Source organism: Sarcophilus harrisii, chromosome 2 (assembly GCF_902635505.1).
Source record: "Sarcophilus harrisii chromosome 2, mSarHar1.11, whole genome shotgun sequence".
Lineage (NCBI taxonomy): Eukaryota > Metazoa > Chordata > Mammalia > Dasyuromorphia > Dasyuridae > Sarcophilus > Sarcophilus harrisii.
Window position 1 is genome coordinate 546,337,165 of NC_045427.1, and position 17,787 is coordinate 546,354,951.

A 17,787-nucleotide genomic window follows, 5' to 3' on the forward strand; every position below is an offset into this window, starting at 1 on the left:
CAGAATTTGGGGAGGTATAGAAAGACTGGGAGACCAGTTAGGAGGCTGCCACAATAATCCAGGCATGAAATGATAAAGATTAGGATGGTAGTGATGGTGAAAAAAATGAAAAGAAAGGTATAGATATGAGGGAAAGATTGACATGATTTTTATTTTACTGATGCTATGAAGTAATCTTTACCTAATGAAGCTCTGATCTCTAATCCCAAGAAATATGGGTCGTTATGAAGACTTGTTCATAGAGAGAAACTGTTTGGGAACTCATTTGGCAATGCTGGCTTCTTACTACAATTCAAGACAATTCTTTGAACCAATACAATTTTGTATAAGATTAACTGCAATGATCTCTGCCCCTACCTTGGAAACTACTTTTAATCTAAAGCACAGATATATGCTCAGTCTCTCTCGGCCAAAGTATGAAGGAGAGAACAAATGAGTTAGCATAAAAATAACTGAAGTGAGACCATTTGTTTCCTCCTTCACTAAGTGAGGTAGGGTAGCATCTAGATGACAAGAACATACAGAAACAACTGCGGGGGGAGGGGGGGAAATCCTAACATTTCTAAGAGACCTAACAACTCCCTCTGTCTGCCCTACCTCCTGTCTAGGATCATTCAGACACTACCATTGGTACTTCAGAGGAAGAAGAAAGAAGATGCTATTGCTAAGTCTATTGTGGAGAGCGCATGCTCCTGAAGTTACTATTGGTCAATATCAACACATCTTGGAGTCAATTCAAAATTACATAGGAGTACTCTGTTTAAACCCTCATATGCAAAAGGAGGTGTAGAAAAGGAATAGAAACTATAATAACAGTCCTGTTACATGCTTTCTTCATTTATAATGTGAAGTATTAGGTGGGGAGAAGTGACTTGTGAAATAGTGAGGGGTTTTACTGTGCAATAGACCATCCTTTTAAACTATTGGTTTATTGAGTCAAGACTGACTTCCTTTATAGACTATATAATAGACTTTTTTTTATTTCTTAAGTTTTAGGAGATGTTTCCAAATCTAATCCATGTGGAGTTTTGTTTTTTTTTTTGCAAGATTCCTTAGTCCCCAGGAGACTGTGAGATCTCTCTGCCTAATCTCATTCCATCTCTTAATCCTGTCAATCAATAAACATTTATGTGCTTACTTGTGTTCCAGGTATGGTGATAAATGCTAGGAAAAGAAAAAAAGTTTAAAAAACCAGTCCTCTCTCTCAAGGAACTCAAAATCTAATGAGGGAGACAATATGCAAGCAACCATATTCAAACAAGTTACAAACAGGCTAAAATAAAGCTAATCAACAGAGGGAAAGCACGATAATTAAGGAAGATGAGGAAAGGCTTCTTGTAGAAAGTGGGCTCTTCACCTTTTGGGGATAATCATGAACACCTTTATCAACTATTGAAGCCTATGGACACCTCAGAATATTTTTTTAAACTATCTAAAACAAAATACCTAAAATACCAATGGAAAACAAAAGTCAGTAAAAAAAAATTAAGATGTGGGAGAAGGATATGGAAAACTGGAACATTAATGCATTGTTGGTGGAGCTTAGACTACTAATCCATCCATTCTGGAGAGCAATTTGGAACTATTCCCATTACTATGTCTATATCCCAAACAGAGTATTTAAAAGGGAAAAGAACTTCATGTACAAAAATATCTATAGCAGCACTTTTGGTGATAGCAAAGAATTAGAAATTGAGAGGATCCCCATCAATTGGAACAAACGGTGGTATATGAATGTAAGGGAGTTCTATAGTGCTAATAAGAAATGATGAGTAGATAGGTTTCAGAAAAACCTGGAAAGACTTATATGAATTGATGCAAAATTAAGTGAAGAGAACCAGGAGAACTTCACACACAGTAACAGTCATGTTGTACAATGATCAACTATTAATGACTTAGCTTTTCTCAGTAATACATTGATTCAAGATGATTCCAAAAGACTTATAATGGAAAATGCTATCCACATTCAGAGAACAAACTGATGGAATTGGAATATATATCAAATCATACCATTTTCACTTTATTGTGTGTATTTTTTCTTCTGTTTCTTCTTACACAATATGACTAATATGAAAATGTGTTTTACATGATTGTACATATATAACTTATATCAAATTGCTCACTACTGGAGAAGGGAGAGGGAAGGGAGAGAGGGAGAAAAATTAGCATCTAAAATTTGATTTTTTTAAAAATGAATGTTAAAAATTGTTTTTATGTGTAGTTGGAAAAAATAAAACTATTTTAAAATTTCAAAAAAATAAAGATGCAATTTTTTTCTTTCAAATTCATAGATACCCAAAAAATTCTATGGAAATCTGGACATTTCCATGTTAATAATTCTTGCACAATAATCCAGCACTATCTAACAACCGGGTTTGGGGAAAGGAGATTCCTGTAAGTCCCAGAACCACCCTATGTGTCCCAAATGGAGGCAATCCCTAAAATTCTGAGAGACCCCTGAAGCACAAAAATTACAAAATTAAGAGTCATAGCTATTCATTAGGTCATCTGATAAGTTTTCATTCATCTTTCTAGGCTTTTCCTCTGAGAGTTTGGTGAAAAGCCTGAATTTCTTCACAGAGATCCAATCTGAGTCTCTTCCTCTAACGCCATCCTAATTTGGAGCAGGAAACAGTTTACAAAGACCAAAAACAGTCTCTAGAATCTCCTTTCCTTCCTCAAGAATTCAATAGTTCTTTCTTAGCCCTTCCAAAACTGTGCTGGACATTAGATACTAAAGAATTCATCCTAGGTGAAACCTTAGTGTTAGGAAGTTGGATTTGATTACTCTCACATTCCCTTCAACCAACCCTTATCCATATTATCTGATCATGGTTTCTTTTCCTTTCCATTTTCATGCCCAGAGGTCAAATATCTATATTTTCCCCTCTCTGTGGGCTACTGATCTTCTGCCAAGTCATACCAAAGTTAGGAATCCCAGTGTACACAAGTCCAGAGAAGCTTTGCTATTGAATAGCCTCATCCTTGGATAACTTCTCAGTAACTCCTTTCCTCCCCAGAGGATACGAGCTCTGGGATCTTTTCGGTGGCTTGTTCACCCTCAAAAGAAGAAGGATCTTGAATCACAAACAACCTCAGTCAGAACAACCACAAAAAACTGGCTGAGAAGGTTGTAGTCATTTCAGAATCTGGAAAAGTAGGGAAGCAGAACTTCCTGGGGAAAAAAAGGAAAGGTTGTTTTTTTTTTTTTTTTTTTTTTTTTAATGGCCATGGCTAATATCAAGCCTTCCTATATTTGAATTTTTTTTTTTTGCCTTATGATTTATTTATTTATTTATACTATTATGGCATTTTATTTACAAAACATATGCATGGGTAACTTTTCAATACTCACCCTTGCAAAACCTTCTATTTCAAATTTTCCCCTCCTTCCCCTCACCCTTTCCCCTAGCTGGCAGGTAGTCCAATACATGTTAAAATATATGTTAAATCTAATATATGTATACATATCCATACATTATCTTGCTGCACAAGAAAAATCAGATCTAGAAAGAAAAAAACATCTGAGAAAGAAAACAAAACTGCAAGCAAAGGAACAACAGAAAGAGTGAAAATGCTATATTGTGGTCCACACATAGTCTCTGTCTGGGTGTAGATGGCTCCCTTCATTACTGAACAATTGGAACTGGTCTGAATCAATTCCTTGTTGAAGAGAGCCATGTCAATCAGAATTGATCATCGTATAATATTGATGTTGCCATATACAATGATCTCCTGGTTCTGCTTGTTTCACTTAGCATCAGTTCATGCAAGTCTCTTCAGGCCTCTCTGAAATCATCCTGTTGATCATTTCTTATAGAACAGTAATATTCCATAACATTCCTATACCATAACTTATTCAGCCATTCTCCAATTGATGGGCATCCACTCAGTTTCCAATTTCTTGCTACTACAAAAAGGGCTGCCACAAACATTTTTGCACATGTGGGTCCCTTTCCCTCCTTTAAGTGAATCTTTTATTCTTAGTATGGTATACGGTCTATAGTAAGTGCTTAATAAATGCTTGTTTCCTTCCCCAAACAGAAAAGCTGAAGGTAGCACCCTAAGAACTAGCACTTGTGAATCTTTTTAAAGTTTACAAAATGTTTTATTAATATCATCTCATTTGAACCTCACAACAACTCTGTGAGATAGCAGCTATGATCATCTCTGTTTTACAACTGAGCAATTTGAAGCTGAGCATTTAATGACTTGTCAAAGATTAAGCCACTAGTAAGTATTTAAGGAAGGATTTCAACCTAAGTCTTCCTAACTCTGACTCCGGTGTTTTTTGTGGTTTTCCATTTAGCTGCTACTCTTTTTTGAAGGAGAACCCTTACCTTAGGGGTAAGAACTAGAGTTTTTGGCATTACAGGACTGAAACCCCAGCATCCTAGAATGGAAAGGAAGCTAAACTTTACAGGTGAACCTATTCATCCTTCTCTATCTACTATCTACTTCAGGAAGTCTCTTACTTTGCTGAAAGGGATTCCTACATTTTCCTTCTTATTATAACTTTAGGAAATGGAATCTTTGCTTCATAACTTGTTTATTTTTGTTCTTTCTTTTCCCATGTCCTAATAAAATGCTCATGTAGTTGTGCATGTGAATGGGTTTATATACTCACAAACTGAAGTTAAGCTTGAGTTGAACTTTGAATTTGAATTTGTCATCATTATTTTTTGTACATTTTACATTCATTTAAAATTTAAATATAAAATGTGAAAAGAAAAAAAAGAGCATTTCCATGTATACAGTAGGATATGAGAGGATTCAATCGAAAACAAAAAAGCTGCTCAACTTTTCTTTGTTTCCTTTAAGTTTTTACTTTATTTTCCCCCTTGTATTGCCCTGCCCCAGAGAAGGATACAATTAAAAGTGGATAACATCATCACTATTTTTTTCTTTTTTTAATTGAAGCTTTTTATTTACAAAGAAATGCATGGGTAATTTTTCCAACATTGACTCTTACATAACTTTTGTTGCAAATTTTCCCCTCCTTCCCTCCACCCTCTCCCCTAGCTGGCAGGTAGTCCAATATATGTTAAATATATTGAAATACAACATCATTATTATTAATATCAAAATTTTTGGTTTATTATTTTAATTTCTATTTAAATGCAAGACATCTAGAATGAGTAACATTTTATATCTTATATCTCTCCGAACAAAAGATATAATAGTTACTTTCCATGGTGGGGCATAACAGAATAGGGGAGGGGTGATAAGGGAGGAGGAGTAAATGATAGGGGGAGAGAGAGAATGAATCTCAGAGGCCTAATCTTTTCCAATAACATGGATTGTAAGTTGTAGGCTTTTATTTCTCAGCAGCAGACAGGATTTTAAGGATAAGGGTCAGTTCTACTGTATTTGATGCTTGTGGTTACAGTCTAAAACCTTCCATGTGAGAAGCCACTGAAGGATAACTTCAAACCTGGGTTTCCTTTTCTCTGCAGGGAGCTATAACCCAACCACACACAAGGATATGTCAAGACAGAGGGAGGCAAAGACTTTTAAAATGGAATGGGCTGCAATAATAGGATGATCGAATAGTAATGTTTGCTCTCAAACCATGAGCAAATAGTTAATCAAAATCCAAGCATCTTTGAGTATAGTTACTGATTGGTCATTCCTCATGAGAAAAATGATTATTTCTCTCTTGTATTAATTAATTATTGAATCAGAACCAAGATTTCCCCCCTTTTCTACCTTCTCATCCAGAAACCAATCATTGTAGGAAATCTTTTTCAAACACTTATCCAGCTCATATGGCTAAGATCTAATCAAAGGCAGTAAAAGAAATTCTAAGGTTAAGAGAATTGTCTGCTCATTGTGTTTGGTCAGACAGGTAAGGGGTAGAAGTAGATTCCCTCTTTGATGTGTATATTGATGTTTCTTTGACCAAGATTTGAGTGTTCAGTGTCATGTATGTCAAGACCCTCATTGGAAAATAATCCACTTCTAATTATAATATACATTCTATCATTAATTGCTAACCAATCTGAGCTGTTTGTTATCCTCAGGAACACACTTTCTTCAAAGGAAATATAAACTGAGCCCACATCATGAGGCGTCTTTGGCATTTTGACATTTTTTTATTAATAAAGTGCTAGCATCATTAATAAAATGATTAATTACCCAGAAACTATGTCTCTAGAACTTTTTAAATGTCATACTTGGTAGGGACAAAATGTTTACAGTTATTTGCTGAAAAGAAAAAGATGGAAAAGAAATTTGATTTCTAGGTGGAACACAGGAGTACTAATAATGAAAAATTGAGCCTTCTAATCACATTTTGGGCAAATCAGTGCAACTACAATGATTTTTTTCTGGTCCTCAACTTACATTGATCCATATCATCCAAGTTACTGAAGCTATATAGAAAGTTTGTAAGCGGAGTGCAGCAACTTTCCCTTATACCTCTTACTTCTATTGAGGCTTGCCTTCAGATGTTCTAAGGGGCATAGGAAGATGCCTTGCCCCTTATGCCTTTTAGCTATATGATAATATTTGCCCAGGTATAAAGAAGCTAGAGAGAATTTGCCTCAGAGTCATGAAGATATGGGTTCAGGTCTAGCCTTTGATGTATACTGCTGTGAAACAGTGAAACAGTCACTCAATTTCTCATTTAGCTCCAGACACCTCTTTAAGATTTTGAGTAGCACCATACTTGGCTACCTGCACTAATGGAGGGAGTATCTTGCCTAGGAAGCCTCTATACCTGTGGAATCACAGGTCTAGGAAAGATATATAAACAGAGATGGGAGAAAGGGATAAGGGAAAAAAACAGAGAGAGAGAAAGACAGAGAGAGAAAGAGAGAGAGAGAGAGAGAGAGAGAGAGAGAGAGAGAGAGAGAGAGGAGGGAGAGCAGGGAAAGGGGGAGGGAGAGAGAGAAACTTCAAAGTCTTTCATTTTCAATTAAATACTTTAAAAAGAAAATACCTCTGAGAGAATAACTATAGTGAATTAAATATATACAGGTTCAAATCACTGATATTGGATTCTTTTCTAAGAGCAGATTTTTATAGGATTAGAATAGAAGAAGACTTGGTCAGAAAGAGAAGGAAGAAAAGGAAAAAGGTAAAAAAAATGGAGGCTAAGCATGATCTTCCTAAGACTATACAAAGTAGAAAGAAAGGATGTTTCAGCATCTCCTCTTTTCTTAATAGTAGCCATAATATATCATGTATGTTATGCACACATATATAATAGATAATATAGCACTTTAAAGTTTGCAAAACATTTTACACAATTACTTGTTTCTCACAATAACTCTGTGAAATAGATGCTATTTTATCTCCATTTTACAGATGAGGAAACTGTGGCTAAGAGAAGTTAAGTGATCACCCAGGGACACAAAGTTAGTTAGGATCTGAGGCAAGATTGAGATTCATGTCTTCCTGACTCCCGATCCAGCACTTTTTCCACTCTATGTTATGTAGACGTCCACCAAAACCTGCCTCAGTATATGGGTTAGTATTGTAGAAAAAAACATAAATATCAGATTAGGAAATTTGATTTAAATGATTAGGGGAATGGTTCCTAGAGCACTGATAAGAATTTAGGCAGCTGCATTTTCTGATATGACATCAGATTAGAAATGAGTATCATAAGTCCTATAAGGGAGTGAGTGGGTTGTGCAATAAGAGAAAAAGAGAAAGATGTCCTGCTTACTTGGATAATTACATTGAATCTTTTCTTTATGCCTAGATTGACTCTAGAGAATCATTAAACACAGTTATCTCTTTTGTGACATTTTTTTCAGACTCTCATCTGATTTTGACATGCATAGAAAATATCTTGTGGAGGAGAATGTTTAAGACAGTGGTTTATAATATTTAATCATATTTTCTCAAATAATCAACAAAAATGGGATCTTGTATTATATACAGCTTTGAGTCAATTTTATTAATGTAAAATGTAATCTGCCACAGTAGCATTTGCAAAAGCCTCCCTATTCTCCTCTCTAATGCTCATGAAGGATGCTCTTAATATGTATAATGGAGTCATAGGAATTCTGTGGCGATGAAAAAATAGGCATACAGGTCATTAATTAGTTGCCTCTTAGTTGCCTCTTTTTGCTAAGTAGAAAAATCAATATTTTTTCACAATCTCTTGATTTTGTTCCTTTTTCCAGATGCCTTAAGAATTGATCCCTTAATATTCTCAAAACTCTATCCTTTATAGCATGGCTTCCTCTGTGTATAGTTGTTATATTTTAACTCCTATCCCCATGTTTTTTCTCTTCAGTGTTATTTCTACTTCCCTATGAAGTACATACAATTCTGTGATTTTAGAGTTCAAATATAGTGACCTATGTCATCATTGACAGTGAAAAGAGGTTTTTGTAAAAATGGTTACAGATATTTTTCATTTTTCATCTATTTATTGTTCTTCCAGTTTCATCCTCAAATGCTCTCAGGATGACTTGATTTAGTTGGTGTTGTTGCCAAGCTTTCTGTAAACATGTTTTTCCCTCCACTGATTTTTGTTGCTTTTTGGGGGTGATATTGCTCATAATCTTCCACTATCCTTCTCTGTAAGATTTACAAGTAAGTTTACCAGTGTTGCCCTTGGCTGCCATATCTTTTTGCTTGGCAAGAAAATCACATGTTTACTGGCAGAGGTAGATGCTAGGCTTTTTTTTTTTTTGTTAAACTTCCTCGGTTTGGAAATTGATTTGGATTGCTTAAACTTCCTTATACAATGATAATGATCTTTATCCATATTTGTTCTTTTATCCATTTCACATTTTTCACAGCAGTAATGTAGGTAAGGCTGAGGTTGCTTCAATTGTATGCCATATCCTCCCATTTTTATTCTTTTACTTGGAATTACTTTTGATCTTTGCTTGAATTAGCTGGTAGTCTAATTGCACACAGACAGCTTATTCAGAAATGACTCTCAAATTAGCAAATAGCTATTTCCTAACTATGGAAATATGATATAACCAGTGCTAATATATTTCTTCTGTTGTTATTTTCCCCTTGGACTAGGGGAGGTTTGAGTACAAACTTGGACAACATACAGCATGAGAAGATAGTCACAAAGAACTCCTAATGAACACGGATGTGTTGCATGAGATGTTTTGTTTCTCTATTCTGCTCTTAAAATTAGAAATGTTCCTCTTCGAGTGTCTCCATTCAGTTGGGAACCAAGAGCTGAGAGGAAGATGGAGAATGGTAGGAACATGAAACCTCTCTGAATGTTAGCTAAAACTAGTGCAGTAGTCTGGGTGACAGTGGCTTAAACCAAGATCAGCAACCAGGGCAGTTGAGGTCAGTGATGGGTACCCAACTGATTTCAAGGTAAGAGAAATGAGTTCTATAGTAAGCAAAGAACTAGAACAGCATTGACCTGGAAACTACTGTGAAAACTCACTGCTTGATGAGAAAGCCAAGAAATCATTTTTTTACCTTTTGCATTTCTTCCCACTTTTCTTTCTCACTTGTAGAACTGATCCTAGATGGGTTACAAACATACAAACTTTTGGATCTCCAGGAATAGGCAAATAAAAGCCAATAAATAAATGTGAGAGATTATGATATTTAGCAATCCATGAAGAAAGTACTTAACAAAGTTCTTTAATTTTGCTTTATATTTGAAAGCACATAGTTTCACAAGTTTAATTACATATATAATTCTATATAGCAGTGATGAGATGCTATGGTGAACAGCATTATCCATCCATATTTTTCCCTTCTTCATCCTACTACTAACATGTTAATTAGATGGATTTCTGATAGAATGCTCCTTTTTTGCTCTGAGATGCATTATCTGTATCTTTTTTTAAAGCTCTGAGCCCCCATCCAGCACTTCTAAAAAACACTTTAGTGTTAACTCTATTTCTCTCTTCTACTGGTATGCTTCTACACCACTCCCCTCAATTTTCTCCCCAAACTGTATTCCTACAAAATACATACATATTAGGAAATGTCATTAACTAACATGGTTTATAAAGACAAACTGAATGTATAAAATAGAAGAAGATATATAGGTTTTCATTAGGCCCAAAAGGAAAGACTTCAAATTTGCATGAAGAAGCCTAAAAGGACGAATAAATACAGGATGACTATCATGGGGTCTGTAGTCTTACTGAGTTTGAACAACATAGTTTCTATTTGGCCCCTCTTCCATTCCAATATGCCCAAGCAACCTTGCCCCCCACGATTCCTGATTTCACTTCTGCTCTCCTAACTCCCAATGACTTCTTCATGTTTTCCTTTCTCCAGGTCCAAGCATCTCTACTTCCATGTCTGAGTTCCTCATCAGTCTATCTTCAGGACTCAGGCTGTCATAACATGTGACCTATCATTCATCATCCCAAAGAGTTTCTATAATTCTTCATTCTATATCATTTCTTCCTTTCTGATTCACAGGGGTCCTCAAACTTTTTAAATAGGGGACCAGTTCACTGTCCCTCAGACTGTTGGAGGGCCGGACTATAGTAAAAACAAAAACTTTGTTTTGTGGAACTTTAAATAAAGAAACTTCAAGCCCTGGGTGAGGGGGATAAACATCCTCAGCTGCTGCATCTGGCCCGCGGGCCGTAGTTTGAGGAACCCTGCAAGGATCTAATACCTCACAAAGAGATCACATGGTATGACTACATTTTTTACACTGAATTTAACATCTCATAATCTTTGTCTCTTTTGGTGATTATTAGCTTTTTGAAAAATCAAGTCTTTATAAATATAAATATAGAGGACATTAATGAAAAAGAGAGGTCACAAATAATTAAGAATAGAGTCAACGGAAACAAAAATTATTTCATGGCTTCCCAATAGTTTGAAACATTTTCCCTCATACTTATAGAACTTAGAAGCCAGGCCAGTAAGGACTTCCTTCTTGGGCAGTCTTTTTTTGGCCCAAGGCTTGGTGGGTTTAGGGGACTTTCAAAGAAAGAAAATCTCTCTCAATGATCAGTTAGCTAATTAATATGAATCCTGTTTCTTGCAGACTTTCAGAAAGTAGAGACAAAAATAAGAAATGAACTATTGTTATAGCAGCCTGTCAGGTATTGCTTGGGAAATCCCATTAAGCACATATCCCGTCTACATTATTCAATGATAAATTTCATTTTTGTGAAGTTATTTGCTGCTCACCACATCCAATACCTCTTCTGGGAAAAAGTATTCATTTAAATTTAAAAAGAGGAGGAAATGTACTGCTATCTTTACATTCCTTGCTTCTGCTGGTTCCTGCTTTTTTAAGTACTGAGATCAGTACTGCTCAAGTAAAGATAATTCTTTCCTTAGCAACTATGAGTTGCTCTAGACCAGAGAAATACATTGTCAAATATGTAAGAGACATGTAGATATTGACTGATCATAGTTATAGGATCTTGGAGCTCTACCTCCAACTTAGTGAGGTATACAATCATTAAATCTATACATAAATACTTCTGGTGATGGGTATTTCATTACTGAACAGAACAGCTTGTTCTATTGCAGGGAAACTTTATTTGATGGATATTAATAAAGTTAGTGGTAGATGAGTTTTCATTTGGGACTTTGATTGAATATTGATATGGAGATATGTCACTCAGTGAGTCAATAAGTATTTATTAAATGCCTATTATTACCAGACTCTTTGCTAAATGTTGGGGATACAAAAATGTAAAATATAGTCCCTGTCCTCAAAGAGCTTACACTCTTATAGGATGTGAACTATTAAACCTCATTGAGAAAGTTGAGGATATGATTTGGGAATGTGTACCCATTCTAATATCATCAAGAATGAGTGCTTAATTATCAATATCAGGAAATGATTTAAATTACTTGGGCTATCGTGAATTCAAGTCACCTCAGTATTGGACTTATAAAATAGGATAAGACTTAATCACAGAGTCAGAGATGGATGAATCTGGGGGACAGTTGTTCTGAATTATGTAGCTAGAGAACAATCAGGGACAATTAGTGATAGACTGTTTCAACTACAAGTTGAGGATACCAATTGATAACTCCCAGAGAGGATAGAAACACATGATCCTGCTCCCTGGAGAAAAAAGGAAGGATTTTTCCATCCATTTGAAATCTGGCCAGGGGACTGCCTCATCCTTTCCAGAGGCTTCATGATTAAGAGGGTCTACCCTAGCCTCTCATTGTCATGTCATTGGACAGCTGGATGAGAGTATGCACAACTAATTATAGATTTCTGCTTTTCCAAGGCTGCCATTAGCAGTTTTGATTAGAAAGCTATCACAAAATGAGCAAGTTGCTAAAAAGAATTCCTGCAAAGAAGTCATGGATTAAAGATGATACAAATAATTCAAGCCACAGGTGAACAACAAGAAAATGGTAGCGTCAACACGTCTAATCCTTGTACAAGTTCTTCATCAGTCATATCTCAAGTTAAATACAATAATAAACTAATAAGTGCTAATGAGAAGCAGACTTCAAAAGTCAATTATTAAGATTATTTGAAATATGGATATATAGTCACTATTATTAACAATGAATTTCTCACTCTGAGTATATTAATGATGACAAAAAATGATCACAATTAATAAAACTTTTAAAAACCAAGCTTTTGCTACCAACAAAGGGGGAGAAAGAGGAGGGGAAAAAGGAGAAGAGGAGAAGGAAGCCTTTTTAAAGTTTTAAAATATCCAAGTGTCATATATGTCATTTCATTTGATCCTTCCAACAGCCTGCCATAAACTTTTTGAGTTCAACCTGCATTATTAGCATTTTCCTCATTACTTTTTTAGGTTTATACAATCAACATAACAAAACAAAAAATCAAACTGCAATTTACAACTGATTTCCAAGGTATAAAAACTAACACTGGAAATTTAACAGTCACCTTATATCCAGTCCAGCTGGCTCCAGCACACCTCTGCTTACATCCTTAAATATTTACTGTATTAGAAATTAAAACTGAGAAACATTTTAAATTATATATTAGTTTTTTAAAATAATAAACATGTCACAAATTAACATTTTATGAAAAATAATATTTTCCAAAACAAAAATATCAAGACTGGATCTATATTCCAAAGATCATAAAAGTGGGAAAAGGACCTACATGTGCAAAAATGTTTATAACAACTCTTTTTGTTGTGGTAAGGAAAATGGAAATTTAGTAGATGCCCATCAGTTGGGGAAATGGCTAAATAAATTATGGTATATGAATGGTATGGAATATTCCTGTTATAAAGGAAATGATGAGCAGGCTGATTTCATAAAATCCTGAAAAGACTTACACGAACTGATGCTGAATGAAGCAGGCAGAACCAAAAGAACATTGTAAATAGTAACAACAAGATTATGTGATGATCAGCTGTGATGGCTCTTCTCAACAATGCAGTGATTCTTTTTGTTGTTGTTTGCTTGCTTTTTCTTTTCTTTCTCATTTTTTTCTTTTTGATATGATTTTTCTTGTGCATCATGATACATATGGAAATTTGTTTAGAAAAATTGTACATGGTTAGCCTGTGCTAGATTACTTGCTGTCTAGGAGAAGGAAGTAAGGGGGAAAGAGAGAAAAATTTGAAACGCAAGGTTTTACAAGGGTGAATGTTGAAAATTATCTTTGCATGTGTTTTGAGGAGAAAAAGCTATTATTACATAAAAGGTCTTTTTTCCTTTTGATTTGATTTTTCTTGCACAACATGACAAATACGGAAATATGTTTGAAAGAATTACACATGTTTAACTTATATCAAGGGTGTCTTGGGGTGGGGAGGAGGAAGAAAAGTTTAGGAACACAAGGTCTTACAGACATGAATGTTAAAAACTGTCTTTACATGTGTTTGGTAAAATAAAATACTGTTGAAAAATTTAAAAATATTAGTAAGGTTATTCATTGTTTTATATATACTTGAAAATCTCTTTAATATCTCACTTAAGCTATCTGGATTTTAATATTTGCTTCTTCATTTAATCTCTTGCTGAGTGTTGTTTTGGCTAAAATTTATGAAAAAAAAAAACAAGTCTCACACAGATATATATATATATATATATATATATATATATATATATATAGAGAGAGAGAGAGAGAGAGAGAGAGAGAGAGAGAGAGAGAGAGAGAGGTAAGAAGTATTTTACTAGGCAAATGATACCTTAATACTATTATAAAAATAATTTAGATTTTATGGAATCCCTGAAAGAGTTTCAGAGCCTGCTGATCACCTTTGGAAAACAGCCATTTTAAAGTACCTTTCAGTTCTAAAGCTTGTGCCCCTGTGAACCCAATTTTACTGCAACTAAAAATGATGAATTCAGTTCGGGATTTGAATTTGAGGAAATGACTGAAAATCCACATGAAAATGTCCAAAAAACATTAATAGATACATTACCCTCTTCCCTTTCCTCCATCATGGCTTTCTCTCTCTCTCTCTCTCTCTCTCTCTCTCTCTCTCTCTCTCTCTCTGTGTGTGTGTGTGTGTGTGTGTGTGTGTGTCTCTGTCTCTCTCTGTGTCCCTCTATCTCTCTTTGTCTTTCTCCTTTCTCTGTGTGTGTCTCTCTGTGTCTATGTCTGTCTCCGCTGTCTCTGTCTCTGTCTCTCTCTCTGTCTCCTCTCTCTCTGTCTCTGTCTGTCTCTGTCTCTCTGTCTCTGTCTCTCTCTGTCTCTGTCTCTCTCTGTGTCCCTGTCTCTCTTTGTCTTTCTCCTCTCTGTGTGTGTCTCTGTGTCTGTCTATGTCTGTCTGTCTCTGCTATCTCTGTTTCTATCGGTCTCTGTCTGTCTCTGTATCTCTCTGTCTCTCTCTCTGTCTCTCCTGTCTCTGTTTCTGTCTCTCTCTCTGTCTCTGTATCTCTCTGTCTCTCTCGTCTCTGCTGTCTCTGTATCTATCTGTCTCTGTCTCTGCTATCTCTGTCTCTATTTGTCTCTGTCTCTCTCTCTGTCTCTGCTGTCTCTGTCTCTATCTGTCTCTGTCTCTCTCTCTTCCTTTCCCTCCCTCCCTCTCTCTGTCTCTGTTTCTCTCTGTGTGTCTTTCTCCCCCTCCTCTCTCCCCTCTTTAACCCCCTTCCTTCTTTTCCTTCATGTCATCTCTCCTCACACCACTGCTTCTTCCTGAAAGAGTCTCATCTCTTCAGATAGCATTTAGGACCAATGGGAGGGAAGATGGGCAAGGTTAAAACAGCCTAGCAGCCTCCCACTCTCCCCACCTACCATCCCACCCCATTCCACCCCTCACCTCAGCCCCACACCCAGCCCATCCATCCCCAGCCTCTGTGAAGGCTCCTATTCTTGCCCCGTGAACGCTCCCTGTTGTCCCCCCTCATCTTGCTGGCCACTACCTGCTCCTCCTTCCAGCCCCAGAGCAGGAGAAATACAGTTCTCTCTTGTCCCCCCTCTTGAAATTTCCAGTAAAAGGGCCATGAACAGAATCTCGCTGCTTTGGAGGGCCCTAATTATGTGTGAAATAGGGTATTTTTTTTTCTTTGCAGTAAACCAAAGAAAACAAACCGCACACTAGAGCCCATTCTCGGCCCGGCTCAGGGAGCTCTCTCCTCTCAGGCCTGCTCCTTCAGGTCCTCCCAGCATCCCTCCAGCTCCAGGATTCTCCATGGACCTGCCCACAGAAGTAATCAGCCACCCCCACTGGGAAGAGAAACAGGGCTTGTTTCTTCCAGGCTTTCCATGCAGCTTTAACAGGAGCCATCCAGGTTTCAGGCTGGACTGTGGAGATGAGGAAAACTGCCACTTCAGAGAGGATGAGAGACCTTGGCAGGAGTGAAATTCTGTTAATGGAAAAGGACAGTGTGAGTGCAGTGTGAGCATGCAAAATATTTTAGGAACTATGAGGCTGTTTTTCCTTAAAGCAGGAAAGTTTTGTTTTATATGTAGATAAAAAGCCTCAGGTATATTGGGAAGTAATATCTTAGGTATATTCTCTGAGCCAATGTATCTTGACTTTGTTGCCTACCAAAATATTTAAGCAGTTTAAGTGAGGTACAGAATTCTATTCCCAGCTCCTCCTTTGACTTATAAATGAGTCTAGGGTGCCTCAGTTTATTCCTCTGCAAAATGGAAAGAATCAGCTCATAACCTGAACATCATTTATTATATTAAACTAATCCATTGATACCTTCAAGGCCTCCTGACGTTAAGTGGGGTTTTGACCTGATCCTGAATAATCTATCAGATAGCTTTACTTTTTTTCATTATTTTCTTATTTCTGATAGTTTTCAAGTCTTTCTTTGCTGTCTCTTGTCACATATTATTACTAGCAATGTTCTCACCCATAGAACTCCTTCTGTTTCATCCCATTCTTCAGGGATTAGGTAGCAAGTTCTAACCAGTGACTGTTACAAAGACAATAACTTGTAGCAAATAACTCATACAGCTATAGATCAAAACCAGAACTCATAAAGCTGGTAAGGATAAAACTGACCCTAGCGAGTCATCATAGCCAGAGATAATGAATGACAAGGATCATATAAGGCACATAATTTATCATTAGCAACTTAACCAAATTCACTTATTCACCAAATACCTAACAGCAAGTTACAAAGTTTCAATAACACATGAAGTTTCTAATATAGTGGTCACAGCTTTGTTCTTCTAGGCAATATGTCTACAATACTTCCAAAAGACTTACAGAAAATGCTATCCACATCCAGAGAAAGAACTATGGAGTCTGAATACAGATCAAAGAATACTATTTTCACTTTTTTATCGTTATTTCTTTCTTGTGGTTTTTCTCTTTTATTCTGATTATTCTTTCACAGCAGGACTAAAATGGAAATTTATTTAATATGATTGTACATATATAACCTATATAAGACTGATTGTAGCCTTGGGGTTGGGGGAGGGGAAGGAAGAAGAAAAAATGGAAATCAAAATATTATAAAAGTAAATGTTGAAAACTAATAGTTTTTTTAAAAAAATATAGTTATCAAGGATGACCCAAACACAGAATGAATGAATAAATAAATGACTGAATAATCATTTACTAAGGCTTAATCTGATCTAAGTGCTAGGGATATATATATATAGATATATATATATATATATATATATATATATATATATATATACACACATACAAAAGCCCTCAGGGGATTTATGTATTTTTTATTATAATAACTTTTTATTGACAGAATCCATTCGAGGGTAATTTTTTTTTACATTATCCCTTGCACTCACTTCTGTTCCGATTTTTCCCTCCCACCCTCCACCCCCACCCCTAGATGGTAAGCAGTCCTATACATGTTGAATATGTCGTAGTATATCCTAGATACAATGTATGTGTGCAGAACCAAACAGTTTTCTTGTTGCACAGAGAAAATTGGATTCAGAAGGTAAAAATAACCCAGGAAGAAAAACATAAATGCAAACAGTTTACATTCATTTCCCAGTGTTTTTTCTTTGGGTATAGCTGCTTCTGTCCAATTGAAACTGAATTAGGTCTCTTTGTCAAAGAAATCCACTTCCATCAGAATACATCCTCATACAGTATCGTTGTTGACGTATATAATGATCTCTTGGTTCTCCTCATTTCACTTAGCATCAGTTCATGTAAGTCTCTCCAAGCCTCTCTGTATTCATCCTGTTGGTCATTTCTTACAGAACAATAATATTCCATAACATTCATATACCACAATTTATCCAACCATTCTCCAATTGATGGGCATCCATTCATTTTCCAGTTTCTGGCCACTACAAACAGGGCTGCCACAAACATTTTGGCACATACAGGTCCCTTTCCCTTCTTTAGTATCTCCTTGGGGTATAAGCCCAGTAGTAGCACTGCTGGATCAAAGGGTATGCACAGTTTGATAACTTTTTGGGCATAATTCCAGATTGTTCTCCAGAATGGTTGGATTCGTTCACAA